Source organism: Spinacia oleracea, chromosome 4, assembly GCF_020520425.1.
Source record: "Spinacia oleracea cultivar Varoflay chromosome 4, BTI_SOV_V1, whole genome shotgun sequence".
Taxonomy (NCBI): domain Eukaryota; kingdom Viridiplantae; phylum Streptophyta; class Magnoliopsida; order Caryophyllales; family Amaranthaceae; genus Spinacia; species Spinacia oleracea.
Window position 1 is genome coordinate 10,998,273 of NC_079490.1, and position 19,088 is coordinate 11,017,360.

The 19,088-nt window shown below is 39.2% G+C and overlaps 1 long non-coding RNA gene across 8 annotated transcripts; it reads right to left on the reverse strand.

Annotated features, from left to right (window-relative positions):
• Positions 1-1,461: 1,461 nt before the first annotated feature.
• Positions 1,462-5,363, reverse strand: LOC110795472 (uncharacterized). 8 transcript variants are annotated; one of them, XR_008932880.1, is made up of 6 exons: positions 4,945-5,350; positions 4,043-4,168; positions 3,218-3,314; positions 2,900-2,992; positions 2,407-2,623; positions 1,462-1,706 (listed from the first exon to the last, which is right to left on the reverse strand). It is a non-coding gene; the product is annotated as an uncharacterized lncRNA (long non-coding RNA). The 8 variants fall into 8 exon arrangements; XR_008932878.1 differs by having other exon boundaries at positions 2,407-2,615; positions 4,945-5,346; XR_008932883.1 differs by having other exon boundaries at positions 2,407-3,053; positions 4,945-5,362.
• Positions 5,364-19,088: the final 13,725 nt, after the last annotated feature.

The following is a 19,088-nucleotide window of genomic DNA, read 5'->3' on the forward strand; positions in this document are numbered from 1 at the left end:
TGGGACGGGTGTACTACTAGCGAAAGTGCCGAGTGGACAACATTCGAAGCGTATGCACCCCCCGGTTGGCGATGGGTATCCTTAGTCCCAACTCCCAAGATGAAACACCAAGGGAGCCAAGATTCGTTATGCGGTTCTGTCCGTTCACATTAATATGCTGATTTCCAGGTCGTCCTAACTTGATTGGGAAATAAACGCGGGGTAGGATCGTTTCACCCTTCGGCTATTTTGATTACCTACAAGCACGAGTATTTCCTTCACTATTCCCAGTGGAGTCGCCACTGTGAGGGGGTCGAAAAAGCACGAGGCTAATGCGTGACCTCGTCCCTCGTGGGTGTGACGCTTCTTTTTGTCAAATCAATTGTAATTGGATTTCCTGTGAGTTTACACCCAATTGACTAGTAATTAGGAGTCGCCATTCAGTATTTAACGACAATGAGAAAAACTGACAAAACCCGGTTATCGTGACATAAAGGGAATGCAATTATGTTTGACCACGACGGCCGTAGGTTCCCTTGTGATCCCTGGTGGTGGGGATCGCTCAACGTACACCCGCAGGGTAGAGATTGAGGGTTCGGGGGACTGTAACTACCGAGAGGAGTACTCGCTCTTCGATAACTCCAGAGGCAGGATATCCTTACTAGCTCAGCATAAATAATTGAAGGGACATGCGTTAACTATTAAGCTAATCTGAGTTGATTTTAATAATATGCAACATATAGTACTAGATCGAACGCGATTATCTGATTTAGATTGTTTTAAGGGACCTAGCATGATAATCCAATATCCCAAAAATATCATATTTATTAAGCGTGATCGAACAATCAGATTTTAGTTAGTTTAACAGTTCATAAAAGGGCGAGGAAAGCAATTAAACCATGGAAAAGGGACACATTACGACTCACCCTTGAGAGGTGCGTCACGGTTCTCAGAAAACTAACCACTTTGACTTTGCTATTTCTCCTTTTATTTAACGAATCTCAAATTATAGGACGGGATACGTTCTGTTCGATTTATGGATCGATTGCGACAGAACGCGTGATCAGTTTTGCAGCGTGAGGCACTACTACATAAACGAGCTAATGCAACCCCTGAAAACCGTTGCAATAGGACCAAAAAACGTTGCTATATGTCTATTGCAACGGTTCATGAACCGTTGCAGTTGCTGCCGTTGCATTAGTCCTGATGCAACGGTTCTATTGGGCTAATGCAACGGTCCTTTCCCATCCATGATGACCGTTGCATTAGGTCCCTAATGCAACGGTTCAAATAGCTAATGCAAGGGTACTTGGAATCTACAAGAACCGTTGCTTTAGCGTATAATGCAACGACTGTATAGAGCTAATGCAACATTCATGTCATATTTAGGAACCGTTGCATTATGACCTATGCAATGCTCAAAGAACCTAATGGGCATATCAATAAATATTTGTATTGGCAAAAACATAAAATACAACGGGGGATAAAATTTCATTTTTATTAAAAATATCCATAAATATATACACATTATCGTCACATCGTCTATTGACAATTTACAAAATGAAGTAATATTTGTACAAAACCAAAAAGACATAACAGAAGGAAAATAAAAATAATTCTAATTATGTAGCTGCGTGTAGCGCTAGTTTATAAGATCCACCACCAAAAAGTTTGAATCCCCATTATTGGCGTTCCTTCTTGTGTAATTAATTTGGTTCTTGAAGGACCTGTACATTCAAACATTCAGGAAATTACCAAGGAACAAATTGTAAACAAAGTAAATGTTATTTTAAAGGTAATTTTGTTAAAAACTACCTTATAAAAGAGTTCGATTCTTTTAAATAAGATACACTAATATGTTATCTCATTTAGGTACGTGTCTAACATCCAACAGCAATAAAACATCTATTCCAAAGAAATCTCTGTCACATGAATAAACTACAAGTGCGCATGATTCAATTCTAACTTAGCTTATGAAATCTCTGTCACATGAATAAACTACAAGTGCGCAAATATTAAACTTAACACTTGAGGGAAAAAATTCAAAGGTTATTGCCTGAATTGGAAATAGATATAGTGGAATAACAAAATAGAGTAATAAAAGGTATAAATATGATTAACAAGTGATTTTAGTTCACTTGAAAACTTAAGGGGGGAAAGAAATAGCAACAAAATTAGCTAAACAACAACATAACTATTGTACTTGCAATTGCAACATTTGATCATAGTTCAGAAGCTTTACCAAGAGGGCATAACCAATTCCAGGAAAATATAACATGAATCCCAACTCCTTATATGTAGTCTATTAGTCAAACCTGTAGTACCTGATCGACGACTACGAACAACTAAAACTAAGAGATACTATAAATCAGGTGATGAAAAGGACTACCTTACAACTTCTTTTTATGGAAAGGGAGGAAAGACTACCTGGAGACCAGCTCTTGACGAACGAGAAATAAGCCTCATATTTTCCTCCATTTTGTGCCATCTTACGGCCTCAAATTTGTGGATCATCCACCCAAAAATCCTCAACCAAAAATCCGCTAATTAGCTTAAGAGCCACAGCAAACCGACTTGGTAGCAGCTGGGACAGGGGCACCTAAGTCTGTTGCATTGATCTTAAGTCCCCCACCAGGCTGCATGTCTAACAAACAAAGGTATAAACCCTTTGGTTTCAGGAATCTTATGATAACTAGTGATAATTTATAAGTTCACTATGAACGTGGTGTTGAGCTATACAACGTTAATCAACTAACAAGCAGGTAAAGAAACTAGCACTTCAGGATCATACATACATACTAAGTTCACGACAAAAGATATTCTCAATATGCACATCAAAACCTGATAACCACAAAAGGGTAATCACTTTTTTCTCGATGATCATGTACATGAAATAGACAGGTAAATGATGACTTACAACCTTAGCCTTGGAGTCATATTCTGCAAGTCTCTGTTTAATATCCCTTGCTATTGAAAGGAAGACCCCCTCCACATTCAAGATTGTCTTGGCACTCTGTTACATTTTCAATTCAGCAGAAGATGACAGATAAAGTATAAGCAAAAAAAGCAACCACCTGCAACAAGTTAACTGTTTTAAAGAATTTGACCCCATACTCATCAGTCAGGGCTTTCCCCTTCGAGGTAGGAACAACATGTAAATGAAACTCTCAAATCAGTACCAAACACTATAATTTTATAGACAGATATCGAAGGGGAGAGAGGGGGAAACATAAATTACCCTTTTCTCTCATCCATGTTTGCCTTGTTACCGACCAAAATCTTGTTCACATTGTCTGAAGCATGCTGTTCAATATTGCGGATCCAATTCCTTATATCTGTGCATACATAATTACATATGGCTCATCAACATTCTACCACCCTAGGGTGTCATTTAAGAGAGAACTACGGTAATGGATGCGAAGAAAGGTCATACATAGATGAAACATAAAAAAACACATTCTTTCCTTATTACAGAATTCCCATGGTTTTAATGCACTCAAATTTTGTGGATCGTCAACCCAAAAGCAGTAGACCATATAAACAAAAAATATTACTACATATCAAGAAAGATTTTTGTCTTAACTTGAAGGACATATGAACAAATTTAAGTTCATGAATATGAATTCGAGATAAATCCACATAAATTGTACTGTATATATAACCCTGAAGAAAGTTTTGAGGCCACTTATTTAATAATAACTTGCAAAAAAAAACTCAGGTAATTAAATTGACATGTGAGTGAAACCTAAAATAAACCCCAATTTGAGGCTCTTATAGAACCAATACTACCAAAAATGTCATTTTCTCAAAACCCAATTATCAAATAAACAAACAACATAAACACACAAATTCTTAACTTCCCATATCTGATTAATTAGCAAAGAAAAAATATAGAGAAAACACAAGAAAATGCATAAAGAGAGGGGAAAAAGAACAACCCAACTATATGTTCCAGTCAAGAATCCAACCTAATTTTGAGAGGCAATTAAAGATGAAAAATAAAGAGGCTATAATATATGGGAAAACAAAATTCACCAGAATTGCTGGTCAATAATTGTCGAACCTCTCATCAAATTGACATCCTTTGGCCAACGAATATATGTTAAAGTTGAGATGGAAAACCTTCTTGAAGAGGATCTACCGCATCTGGATGTATCGCAGAAAGAGACTCAAATTCGTAGTTGCAAGCCTACAACAGTTGAGAGATTTAGAGAGAGAGTGAGTGAGTTAGGGAGGGAGGACAGACGGTGGTGGTATCATAATATTTTGGTGTTTGGGTAATTGGGAGGGATGTTTTTACTTAAACATTTTTTTCGCTTTTTATTCGAAACAAGCGCCATATGGGAAACAAACAAATGCCATTGGGCTTTAGACGGCTTTTCAAACAAATGCCACTACTAAATGCCACCCAAGTAAACACTAAAGCGACATTTAACATAAATGCCGCTAAATAAATGCCGTTAAAATGGTTATTTGTTGTAGTGTTCTAACTTAGCTTATGACCAGATATGATTATTGAGGAAACAGGAAACAGGAAACAGACATCACCAAAACCACCATTTATGCTATTTATCACAATCATTTTCAATATGGAATCATCAATTGGAACAACTTACCAAACACATATGAAGTACAAAATAGTTAAATTACAGGCTAAAATAGAGAGAAAAACACATCAAGGAAAAATTAAGGTATTGAAGAAGCGAGAAAGAACAGTATTCTAAATCAAACTCGAAACTTCACTGAAGTGCATATTGAATTAACTAAACTCGAAAAAATATTAAACCTAAACCCTAAAACCCAAAAAAATGTTAAGTGTACAAAATCTGAAATTCCCAAGACAATCTACGCTACTAACTCCAATCAAATTTCTTAAACCTAGAACCAAGAAAAATAATTAACTGAAAACAAATCGAATTTCATAACAAAATTAAGAAGTTGATGAACAGATTAGCAAGAAATTACCTTGTAATTATCGAAATTTGAGATTTAAATGGAGATTTCAAGGTATAGCCGCAATCAACATTCATCAAGTTAACCTTAAATTTCGATTGCATCAGATTAGAGAACGGAAATTAATGACATTAGGGAAATTGAAAATTATAATTGAAAATTATAATTGAAAATTGAAACTAAAAAAAGGAAGAGAAACGACCTTGCAATGAAAGAGAATGAACAGCAAGCGAAAAAACGGTGGAGCGTAATCGAACAACGGGAGTGGTGAACCTGAAGAGGAAGAGAGAGAAAGGCTCAAAGCGTGGGTTTTGGGGCAAGCAGGAAGGGGGGGTAAGATTTTGGAAAATGGGGTAATGAAAATTTATGATATTGCTCCGAACCCTGTAGACCCGAGTCCCTCGTACTTCGTACAATTTCTATTTTCCCTGCCTAATAAGGAAAAAAAGAGAAGCTTTTGATCACCTACTGCAGCGGTCTTTTATATACCGTAGAACTAAACCGTTGCAATACATTAAACTGTTGTAAAATGTCGTCGCATCAGACTACTCCGTTGCACTAAACCGTTGCATTAGTTAAAACCGTTGCATTCCACCGTTGCAATAGCTTTAACTGTTGCATTCCACCGTTGCAATAGCTTTAACTGTTGCATTTGACCGTTGCATTTACTCGTTTATGTTGTAGTGAGGCTTAGGCTTAGGGGTGTAGAGTCAATACTCAGAATAATAATTGTGTGTTGTGTCCTTTTCACGTCGAACTTAAGGCCCTATTTATAGAAAAGAGTTCGTGGAAAGATAGAATTGCAGAACTCTAATCCACGAGGAATTAGGAAAAAACACGTACCAGGTATTTTCAGCGCCCAGGCCTGGGCGCCGAAGATTTCGGCGCCCAGAGCCAGGCGTTGAAAATAGGATCTGGGCTGTTTTTCTTAGTCAGATTCGGATTCCTAGAATCCGGAGTATTTGAGATTTAATTGAGTCTTTTAGTGCGTATTAACCTTGTGACGGGATGCGTCTGGGCCCGTTACGAACTCTAGGCTCGTTAGGATTTTAATTAATACGTGACTCTTACTTACGAATCATATTAGGAATAGGATTCTCTCGCAATTTCTATCTCATTTAGGATTTATGTTGGAGTGCAACACCTAATTCTGACAGGTTTCTATCTTTTATGACTTGCCACTTTTAACAACTACCCATTACGGCAGTTACTATTTTTAGCAGGTTTCCATAAATAGCAGGTTTCTATAAATAGCAGGTTTCGGGTGAAATGAAAAGGGGTAATGAGATTCGTTATTTTATAGGAGATGCGTTGTCAAGTGGAGATTTACGTTTTCATCATCGAACCTTCCATTTCGGGAATGGGGACAAAAGTAGGTGTCTACACATACGCTTCGAATGTTGTCCACTCGGCACTTGTCGCTAGTAGTACACCCGTCCCACACCCAATCTCTCGCCCACTAGGTCCCTCTCATTGGTGCATGCCCCCTTGGCTTACATCGTGATTGGCCTCTTGGGACGAAATTCGTCTGTTGAAGGCACTACCTCGACCGGGGCATGTGTTGGATCTACGATAGAATCGGTACCAAGCCGGCGCAAATATTACCCATAGAAGCCTATCATAAACTACATGACATATTATTATTTTGCCTCATGTTGTAATGTTAGTTATGTGTAGCGAATTATGTGATTGTGTGTGACAAATAATGCTAGAAAACCAACGACCTTAAAAATTGTCCAAACATTCATATGAAGGAAATAATGCCCTTGGTCCAAGTATGCATTCTATGTTAAGTCTAATAAATGCGGTTCAGTATTAATTAACAAGTTAATAATTCAGTGAGATCAAGTGAGCTGAATGCCTAGCTAGAGGCCGCTTCAGTTCAAGTGGAATTAATAATATTAATCCACAACTTACTCTTGACTGAACCCATAGGGTCACACAAATAGTACGTAAACGGATCAAGTATTTAATAGCATTAAATACTCCATCTATGAATATTCGGAACCGACGGATCTTGGTTTCAGTGGGAGCTAAGATCGTCACAGGCAAGGAATGAATACTCCGGAAACGATGATATTGCCGGAAACGGAAATATGGATCGTATCGGAAATATAAATATTATCCAAGTCGTAGATGTTGCCGGAAACGGAAACATGGTACGTGTCGGAAAATATTATCGGAAATGGAAATATTGCCAGAATCGGAAATATTGCCGGAAACGGAAATATTGTCAGAATCGGAAATATTACCGGAATCGGAAAATAATTCCGGAAACGGAAATATTAAATATTTGTTCGAAACGGAAATTAATTCCGGAATCGGAAATATTAAATATTGTTCGTATCGGAAATGAATTCCGGAATCGGAAAATTTAATCGGAAGCGCATCGTACGAATAAGCATCGGACGAGGCCTGCCGGACGAGGCCCAGCACGAAGCCAGGCCATCGCCCAGCAAGCCAAGCGCGCCGCACAAACAGCCACGCCAGGCCCAGCGCAAGGCCAGGCCCAGCAGGCTGCGCGCAGCGCGCAGCGCGCACAGCGCGCACAGCACGCGCAGCGCACAGCGCGCACAGCACGCGCAGCGCGCAGCGCGCGCGGGCGCTGAGTGGGCTGCTGCTCGCGCGCACGCATGGGGCCCATCGTGGCTGCCGTGCGTGTGTGTGCAAGTGTTTGTGTTCGTGCACGTTTCCTAAAACATGCAGAGTTCGGTTAATGATTAAATTCCTAATTCTATTTGATAAATTAATTAAATTAGAGTTCTTGTAGGATTCTAGGTTTAATTAATTTGTATCTGAATAGGATTTCGATTCCCTTTCCATACCGCTATAAATATGAGGCTAGGGCTCACAATTTATAACACAAGTTTCAAAGTATTCAAAGTGAGTTTTTGAGAGAAAAATTCAGTCACACATTTGCCTATAAAGTGCCGAAAATAATAGTACCTTAAGGGCGATTCTAGTTGGTCAATCTTAAGGCGGATCCGGACGTGCTGTGGACTATCTACGGAGGGACGACACTTGGAGTCCTAAAGACTTGTTCTTGTTCGGTTCGGGCGCAGCTAGGGAAGGCACGCAACAAAGAGTATGCATCTAATCTATGCTAAATGATTATGTGTAAATAATATGTTTTCCTGGGTTTATGGTTTTTCCGCATGATTTATGAATTGTCATATGTATCATAACCTAACAGTGGTATCACGAGCCCCTTATTATTTTTATAATCTAAATTGCATGAACATGGTTAAATATTACAAATTTGCAAGAATTAAAAGGGGTGATTAATTTTCGTAATTGTTAATTAATTGCAAATTGCGTTTATTTAATTATACGTACGCAGTTTTTCGGCAGTTTCTTCGTTACTCATCCGAATTGAGTGATTTTTGTGTCAATTCCGCATGTAAAAGGCATTCTAAAATTTTGACAAAAAGAGTATTTTTCTGCCGAACCCAGAATTCTCAAATTCGAAGCCTAACTATGACTTTTCGAAGGTTTTAGTTTTTCGAATGCAAAATTTCGTAAATTTAAGATGTTAAATTAAATATTTGCGATTCTTGTTGATAAATCTTGAATTTTTGATTGACCTACTGCATATGTTTAACAAGTTTGAATGCCTAGTCTTGTTAATTATGCAATCTAATTATTAATTATGATTAATTTGTTGAAAATTAAAATAATTTAGAATTAATTTGATTTTCATAATTAATTGTAATTTAATTAGAAACCTATGATTAAAAACCACCATAAAAATTGTAAATTTACGATAAATTTTAAATTTTTATGACCTAGACTTGAATCCATAACAATCGGAAATCAATTGGATAATAAATTTTCGATTTTTTCGCCCTAAAATTATGAAATTAATATTATTTATTAATTTGTCATTAATTTTAAATATAAATTTTAAAATTTTATGCGATTCGTTCATAAAACTTGCACGCACGAAGCAATGGACGCTTCGTGTTACCCTTAAGGGGTGTTGTATAATGCGGGCATGCGACGACGAGCAAGGGAGCTCGTCGCCCGTGCGGCACGAATGCAATGAGCAAGGGCGTAGTGCACGAGCACAAGGCAGCAGCCCTGCCTTGTGTCGTGTGCCACGACCAATGGACGAATGGGCATGGGCGTAGGGCGAGCCAAGGCAGTCGCGTGTGGGCAGCAAGCGAGCTGCGCCACAATGCGCGCTGCCTCGCACAAGAGCGCGCAGCCTCGCGCGCAGCGAGCGCAAGCTCGCGTGCCACGAGCGCTGCGCCTAGCATTGCTCGCGCGCACAGCGAGCGATGTCGCGCGCCCAGCGAGCGATGTCGCGCGCCCAACGAGCGATGTCGCGCGCCCAGCGAGCGATGTCGCGCGCGCACTGCGAGCGATAGCCCGCGTGCGATGAGCGCTGGCGCGCGCAGCGAGCACCAATGCGTGCGGAGGCTTGCGATAGGGATGCAGCAGCTATGCGACGAGCGCATGGGCTGCGCGCACATGGCCAGCAATGGTTGTGTGCGTGCGGCCCATGGGCGTGCAACGCGTAGGGTGTTTGCGTTACGATTAGATCGTTTTGAATGTTTAATTTGAAAATTTCAGTTCACGTAATTTTAATTAATTTTAAAATTAATAATTTAAATTATTTTCTTGGATTTTAATTTTGAATATTATAATTATAATAAATGTTATTTATTCTAATTATTTTACTAAAATTAAAATCATGAATTAATTTAAATGCGACTGAAATTAAATTAAACTTTTTGGATTCAATTATAAATTTATATGAGCTTTAAATTTTAATTAAATTTGTATGTTTCCGGTTAGACTAGAAATACATTTTTATGTTTAAAATTGGTAAAGCATATGAATTTATTGGTTTAAGTGGGAGCGCTTTTTAGTCATAAACTCTTGATTAGGTCTACAAATCCTTAAGGTTAAAACAACTTGATTAGAATTAATAAGGACTGAATAATTGGTAGATTATTGGTGCCCTTGATTAATTGCTGCAAATGTTTACGTGATGCATAATGTGTTTTACTAACCAGCTATGTGGGCCATTCATGATAATGAATGGGTGAATGGTATATATTGTATATGTACTGTTTTGCAGGTTATGAAGTGACTAGTATGGCCCAAATAGGATAGAAAATATGGTCTGCGTACCATTAATTTGAATGTAATTGGTCTAAAGTACCAAAGTTATTTTTCAATTCAAATATGGTCTGCCAACCATCAAATAGTTGTAATTAGTTATAGCTTATCCTATTTGAAGAAAATGGTGCCTCCCACGGAGATTTTCAAGACGGACTTTGAAGTCAAAGTTTCAAAATGAAGTCGGGCCATACTAGATCACAAATATCTTATGCATGTTTTAAGTTATTTATTGTTTTAAATATGTCTTAAAATGCATGAGATCAAAAGCTTGATTATGTTGCATGATTAAGGATTTTAGTTCACTTAAAATCTAACCAACATAGTAAGAGCCTTAAGTTCCAAACTTAAAAATTGAGTTAAAAGGTGCCATGCCAAAATATACACTTGCTTGGATATCCTTTACATCAATCTAGTAATAGTTTTCGCTCAGCGAGGTGTTACTTATTGGTCCTAAAGGGGCAAGGTACACAAATAATTGTGAGTACATGTTAGTTTTGGTGAAACTCAACGATATAAGTAAGGAGTCCTTTTATGTCGTGGCAAATTCGATAGGTTTACCTAATAAGTTCTTAGACGTACCTATCAACCAAGAATAGTTTCTAGACTATTAGCAAAAGGCTTTTGCTTACCTAAGATGTTCTAGGATTAAGTCGACAAACTGTGCTTAGTTCTTCAATGATTTTAGGATCTTGGAATCATTTTATTCACACCTGCCGGAACACATAATTTGAATAAAATGCTTAATAAACATTGAATTATGCATGTATGCTAGAATTTAAGTTTATTAAGAGAAACTGTGAATGGTTATTTATTTGTTTATTCTTTTCAATTGTAGTTTTAATATGGCAAACAACAATCAAAACATCATCATGGGTTCTGAGCTTATGGTCAAGCTGAACCTGACAAATTTTCTTGAATGGGAAGCTAAGCTAGTTGAAATAGTCAAACTCAATGGGCTTGAGTATGTATTGTCACATCCCATGCCAAGCTACTATGCCAGAGACATGACCCCTGAGAGATTTTACGCCTGGGATGCGGATCTCAAAAAGGTTATGAGTCTCATGCTGAACAATATCCCTGATGATTGGGCTAGAAGGTTTGTAGCCTATGAACCTTTTACGCTCATCAAAAATCTGAGGGATATCTGTCGTGGAAGTACGGAGGACAGGGACCTGAACGTCCATGAGTTGATTGAATCAATGTCTGGTCTAAAGGTTAGTTCTCCCAACAGGTGTTATAGGATGGAGGTCCAAGAAACACATGTTCAGCTCCTTCGCACTAAACAAAGGGTAGGCGTCCCACTGAGGTTCCATGTGGATCTTATGTGTTCATGTTTTGATCGCCTAAGTCTACTAGGAACACCAATAAGCGAAAGGATGGCAGTCTCTGTCTTGCTCAATTCACTACACAGTGGGTTTGGTCGCTTCAAGCAACTATACCTAAGTGAACCAAGAGAAGAAACAGTTGCAGAATTTATTCACCTTGTCAGAAAGGCTGAAATAGTACTGGACTGTGAAGCCAAAGATTTACTCAAGGCTAGAAAGAGACCATTCAAGAAAGGTGGAAAGTCCAAGGGCAATGCTAAATCAAAGCAGGACAAGTCCACATCAAGCTGTCTTTATTGTGATGGAATAGGCCATTACAAAACAAAATGTCCAAAGCTAAAGGAAGATCAGAAGAACGGAACAGTCGTTCCATCTTCAGGTATTTTCGTTATAGACTGTATACTTGCTAATTCAACTTCTTGGGTATTAGATACAGGTTGTGGCTCACACTTATGTTCCAATCCACAGGGACTAAGAAGAAGTAGAAAGTTAAGCAAGGGTGAAGTCGACCTACGAGTGGGAAATGGAGCACGGATTGCTGCATTAGCTGTAGGAACTTACTATTTGTCGTTGCCCTCCGGGCTAGTTTTGGAACTGGAAGAATGTTTCCATGTTCCAAGTCTTACTAAAAACATCATTTCAGTTTCTTGCTTAGATGCTAAGGGATTTTCCTTTATAATAAAAGACAATAGTTGTTCGTTTTATTTTAAAGAGATGTTTTATGGATCTGCTAGATTAGTCAATGGACTTTATTTATTAGATCACGACAAACAAGTATATAACATAAATACCAAAAAGGCCAAAAAGGATGATTCAGATCTCACCTATCTGTGGCATTGTCGATTAGGCCATATAAACTTGAAACGCTTAGAAAGACTTCAAAGAGAAGGAATTCTAGAACCATTTGACTTAGAGGATTATGGTAAATGCGAATCATGTTTACTTGGCAAAATGACAAAGCAACCTTTCTCTAAAGTTGGAGAAAGAGCAAATGAACTATTGGGTTTAATCCATACAGATGTATGTGGACCAATGAGTACAAATGCTAGAGGTGGTTTCAGCTACTTTATCACTTTCACTGATGACTTCAGTAGGTATGGTTATGTCTACCTAATGAAGCATAAGTCTGAATCCTTTGACAAATTCAAGGAATTTCAGAGTGAAGTAGAGAATCAATTAGGCAAGAAGATTAAGGCACTGCGGTCTGATAGAGGCGGTGAATATCTGAGCTATGAATTTGATGACCATCTGAAAGAATGTGGAATTCTATCAGAATTGACTCCTCCTGGAACACCACAATGGAACGGTGTGTCAGAACGGAGGAACAGAACCTTGCTAGACATGGTCAGGTCAATGATGGGTCAGGCCGAACTTCCATTAGAATTTTGGGGACATGCACTAAATACAGCTGCACTCACTATAAATAGAGCTCCGTCTAAAGCTGCCGAAAAGACTCCATACGAATTATGGTTTGGAAAGCCTCCAAATGTGTCTTTTCTTAAGATTTGGGGATGTGAAGTATACGTCAAACGATTAATTTCAGACAAACTTCATCCAAAATCTGACAAATGTATCCTTGTGGGCTATCCAAAGGAAACAAAGGGGTATTACTTCTACAATACATCTGAGAACAAAGTGTTTGTTGCTCGAGATGGTGTCTTTTTGGAGAAGGATCACATTTCCAAAATGACAAGTGGGAGAAAAGTAGACCTCGAAGAAATTCGAGTCGAACAACAAACTCTAGAGAATGCTCAAGATGACATTCAGGATGAAACTCAGAGATCTTTAGAAGAATCTGGTGAGAATCATGGTCAATCTAGAAATGTTACCCCGCGTAGATCGCAAAGATATAGATCTCAACCGGAAAGGTACTTAGGTATTTTGACGAACGAGAGCTATGACGTTCTATTACTTGAAAGTGATGAACCTGCGACTTACAAGCAAGCTATGACGAGCCCTAGCTCCAAGCAATGGCAAGAAGCCATGCAATCTGAATTAGACTCCATGTCTGAAAACCAAGTATGGGATTTGGTCGATTTGCCAGATGGCTACCAAGCCATTGGAAGCAAATGGGTTTTCAAACTGAAAAAGGACAAGGATGGGAAACTTGAAGTTTTCAAAGCTAGATTGGTTGCAAAAGGTTACAGGCAAGTCCACGGTGTGGATTACGATGAAACCTTTTCACCAGTTGCAATGCTAAAGTCTATTCGAATAATGTTAGCAATCGCTGCATATTACGATTACGAAATATGGCAGATGGATGTCAAAACTGCTTTCTTAAACGGCGTTTTAACAGAAACTGTGTTTATGACACAGCCTGAAGGTTTTGAGGATCCAAAGAATGCTAAAAAGGTATGCAAGCTAAAGAAGTCAATCTACGGATTGAAGCAGGCATCCAGGAGCTGGAATATACGTTTTGATGAAGCAGTCAGTGACTTTGGTTTCATCAAGAACGCGGACGAATCTTGTGTATACAAGAAGGTCAGTGGGAGCAAAATTGCTTTCCTAGTATTATATGTCGACGACATATTGCTTATCGGAAATGACATTCCTATGTTGAACTCTGTCAAGATTTGGCTTGGGAAATGTTTTTCGATGAAGGATCTAGGAGAAGCACAGTACATATTGGGCATCAAGATTTACAGAGATAGATCTAAAAAGATGATTGGACTTAGTCAAAGCACTTATATCAATAAGGTGCTTGATAGGTTCAAGATGGCGGACTCCAAGCGAGGCTACCTACCCATGTCTCATGGAATGACTCTAAGCAAGACTCAGTGCCCAAAAACACTTGATGAGCGTAGACGAATGAATGGGATTCCATATGCATCATTGATTGGTTCAATAATGTATGCTATGATATGTACACGCCCGGATGTTGCGTACGCACTCAGTGCTACGAGCAGATACCAGTCAGACCCAGGAGAGGCGCATTGGACTGCTGCCAAGAATATTCTGAAGTACCTGAAAAGGCGCAAAGATGACTTCCTGGTCTATGGTGGAGATGATGAATTAATTGTTAAAGGCTATACGGACGCAAGTTTCCAAACCGACAAAGATGATTTCAGATCACAGTCTGGGTTTGTCTTCTGCCTCAACGGAGGAGCAGTAAGCTGGAAAAGTGCTAAGCAAAGCACCATTGCGGATTCTACAACTGAAGCGGAGTACATTGCTGCACATGAAGCAGCAAAGGAAGCTATATGGCTAAGGAAGTTCATAGGAGAACTTGGTGTAGTCCCCTCCATTAAAGGACCAATAGCCCTGTATTGTGATAATAACGGAGCTATTGCACAGGCAAAAGAGCCTAGACACCACCAGAGAGTCAAGCATGTACTTCGTAGATTTCACCTTCTACGAGAGTTCGTTGAAAGAAAAGAAGTCGAGATAAGCAAAATTGGAACTGATGACAACATATCAGATCCATTAACTAAACCTCTGCCGCAGGCGAAGCACAACTCGCACACTGCAGCTATGGGAATCAAGCATATTGGAGAATGGCTTTGATGTCTCTGTTTAATGTTTTAAAGTTTTAGAGTTTAAATCTTTGTAAAACATTATCGGTTAATCATTCACAATAAATGAAAAGAATTCATTTTTCCATTTAATTTGTGGTTTATTAAATGATGAGTCCCTTCAATTTGACGATATATTCAAGATAGACTGTCAGGACCAGTCCTGTGACTAAGAAATGTCTATCAAGTGAACTTGAATGTCAAAGGTTGAAAATGGTCCCTAATCGGAGTTTTCTATAAAATTGGACGCATAGAAAACGTTAGACGATTAGAATGCAAGATGACTAGTAGTTCTGTTTCTTGAACTATGTGGACATGGCAATGTCATAATCATTTGCATAGATACTTACTTTGGGAAGACTAGTATCGGACAAGACCTATGAAACTTTACTGTAAGAGATGAAAATCTGTCATAAGTAAATTTCATTAAAATTATTAGACACTAAATCCTCAATACCCGAGTGATTTGAGATTACTTGTTTGATAACTGGTTGCTTTGACGTTGACCAACCGTCGCACCGTAAAAGAAGGCTATAAAGGCAACGCTCAGGTAATCACCTATCAAACGAAGTCTAATCTCAAGATCGCAAGATTGGGATTGTCCTCCCATAAATCGGGATGAGATGCTTAAAAGTTGTACAAGGCCACTCGGAGAGCTAGAAACTGTGAAATGCATGGCCGTGCTCGGATGAATCATAGGCTATGATTATCTGTTTATTTGATCAGTTGAACTCTGAAACCGAGGAACACCTCTGGACATAATAAGGATGACAACTCTTACCTTATGTTCAAGAGCAAGCATCGAGCGACAAAGGAATTAGGAAATGCACACTTGTCCCTAAGGACAAGTGGGAGACTGAAGGAAATAATGCCCTTGGTCCAAGTATGCATTCTATGTTAAGTCTAATAAATGCGGTTCAGTATTAATTAACAAGTTAATAATTCAGTGAGATCAAGTGAGCTGAATGCCTAGCTAGAGGCCGCTTCAGTTCAAGTGGAATTAATGATATTAATCCACAGCTTACTCTTGACTGAACCCGTAGGGTCACACAAATAGTACGTAAACGGATCAAGTATTTAATAGCATTAAATACTCCATCTATGAATATTCGGAACCGACGGATCTTGGTTTCAGTGGGAGCTAAGATCGTCACAGGCAAGGAATGAATACTCCGGAAACGATGATATTGCCGGAAACGGAAATATGGATCGTATCGGAAATATAAATATTATCCAAGTCGTAGATGTTGCCGGAAACGGAAACATGGTACGTGTCGGAAAATATTATCGGAAATGGAAATATTGCCAGAATCGGAAATATTGCCGGAAACGGAAATATTGTCAGAATCGGAAATATTACCGGAATCGGAAAATAATTCCGGAAACGGAAATATTAAATATTTGTTCGAAACGGAAATTAATTCCGGAATCGGAAATATTAAATATTGTTCGTATCGGAAATGAATTCCGGAATCGGAAAATTTAATCGGAAGCGCATCGTACGAATAAGCATCGGACGAGGCCTGCCGGACGAGGCCCAGCACGAAGCCAGGCCATCGCCCACCAAGCCAAGCGCGCCGCACAAACAGCCACGCCAGGCCCAGCGCAAGGCCAGGCCCAGCAGGCTGCGCGCAGCGCGCAGCGCGCACAGCGCGCGCAGCGCGCACAGCGCGCACAGCACGCGCAGCGCGCAGCGCGCGCGGGCGCTGAGTGGGCTGCTGCTCGCGCGCACGCATGGGGCCCATCGTGGCTGCCGTGCGTGTGTGTGCAAGTGTTTGTGTTCGTGCACGTTTCCTAAAACATGCAGAGTTCGGTTAATGATTAAATTCCTAATTCTATTTGATAAATTAATTAAATTAGAGTTCTTGTAGGATTCTAGGTTTAATTAATTTGTATCTGAATAGGATTTCGATTCCCTTTCCATACCGCTATAAATATGAGGCTAGGGCTCACAATTTATAACACAAGTTTCAAAGTATTCAAAGTGAGTTTTTGAGAGAAAAATTCAGTCACACATTTGCCTATAAAGTGCCGAAAATAATAGTACCTTAAGGGCGATTCTAGTTGGTCAATCTTAAGGCGGATCCGGACGTGCTGTGGACTATCTACGGAGGGACGACACTTGGAGTCCTAAAGACTTGTTCTTGTTCGGTTCGGGCGCAGCTAGGGAAGGCACGCAACAAAGAGTATGCATCTAATCTATGCTAAATGATTATGTGTAAATAATATGTTTTCCTGGGTTTATGGTTTTTCCGCATGATTTATGAATTGTCATATGTATCATAACCTAACATCATAAACACCAATTGGCCAAAGAGTTATACTAAAATACGTGTTCCGCAACGCCTAACGATCGCCACAAAAATAAGCGACGCTCAGGATGGCCCGTAACGAATCCCACAACGCTGCACAACGCGTAAAGGACGTTATTAGGCAAGCACGCAAAATTAAGTCGCATGTACAAAAAAATATACGCGAACAGAATACGAGTACCAGTCAGGGACGCATTTTCAGCGCCCCTGGCTGGGCGCCAATAATTTCCAACGTCCTCCGCTGGGCGCTGAAGTTGGTGCCTGGCCTTTTGGTCAGGCACAGCAGCCTCGATGCCCGCGCATAAAATACACGTAGCAATAATTTCGTAACAAAATTGCTACAAGGACGTATGAAAAAAGGCACTCGATTCTAAGAACGACTTATAAAATAAACAACTCTGTGTCGTCATTAGGCCTCCTATGACGACAATGTTCGGCACCAAAACCGAACATGCTAATTAAAATAACCTTGAATGTCACATGGGCAAAGTATTCAAAAAATGATGTTCAAATAAAGTTTTCAAGGAAAAATAATGTTCGAATAAAAAATAAATAAATCCGAGTCTAGACTAAGCTATGCCAAAGTACAATCTAAATCCTAAGTCTTAGTTGCCTTATACATAGAATCGATCCTAATGCTTGGTGTCGTTCGGCAAGTTAAAAGGTTAAACCATATTGAGTCTCCCTTCCTAACATTTAAATCAATAAGCACCCATATGTAATTGTCATCCCCTGCTAAAACTCTACGGCCTCAATACTCTCTCTCACCAATAAAAAGAATATATTATAGTATTTGCAAAATGGAAACAGCCACATTCTGAAAATCATCCCTCCATAGTCGCACAACCCCCAAAGTGAACCTAAGGTGTCAATACCATTGGCAAAAAATTAATGGCCTCAAGGCTTATGATCACATTGGGTCACGACTATCATAGTCCTCTTGAGCCACTCGCTCCTTGAAATACTCCTAAGTACAGACTAAAAGATTTTCCATGAACGCAACATGACGAACCATGAAAATACCCAAATCGGCATGCCATAAGGCTACCATCGTGGTAAAGAAATACACACTAAGAGGGAAGCCGCACTAATGATTCTAGTCTTGCGAAAATGAAATTCGATCTCCCCAACTAACTAGCTTGCCAACATTAAGCAAAATGGCGCATGAACAATGAACACCCAAGGGTTAAAATCTAAAGTGTCAACCAACGAAAGTTATGGTCCAATTAGCCTAAGTCTAAGAGTCGCTTGGTCAAGTATTATAGGCTTATCCCACGTCATTATTTTGAGTCTAGGCCACCTCCTTGTATTCATACACGAGTTATAATCAAAAAATTAATGAAAGTTCGAGTCTAAATCACAACTTCCAATTAAATCCCGAAAACTGGAATCTGAAAAGAAGCAAAAAAATTTATTTTCGATGTAATTCTTTCGTTAAATTTCAATAAAGTAAAACAACATTTTGAATCTACGCTATTTGCACATTTCAAGAAACGACTAGATACCCTTGAAAAGTAAGACAATTTAAAGGTCCACCCTAGGCCTATTAAAATTAAAGGTCCACTATAGGCCTACCAAACGAGGCTCACTCAGTCTCGCCTCATGACTCAAAGACCACAACCATCTACCTTTTAGCCCAAGTAAAAAGGGGGAGAAATCCCAAGCAAAAAAGAAAAAAGAGAAAGAGAAAAGGGAGAGCGAAAAGAGCGAGCCATGAAATACTTAAAGAGAAAGAGAAAAGGGAGAGCGAAAAGAGCGAGCCATGAAATATTTAGCCCGTACCTCCCAAAGTGCGAAATTTACCCAAGTAAACGAAGGAAAAGAATTGAGTCAACCAATCCAAATCATACCACAAAAACTACATAAAGTTCTACGAT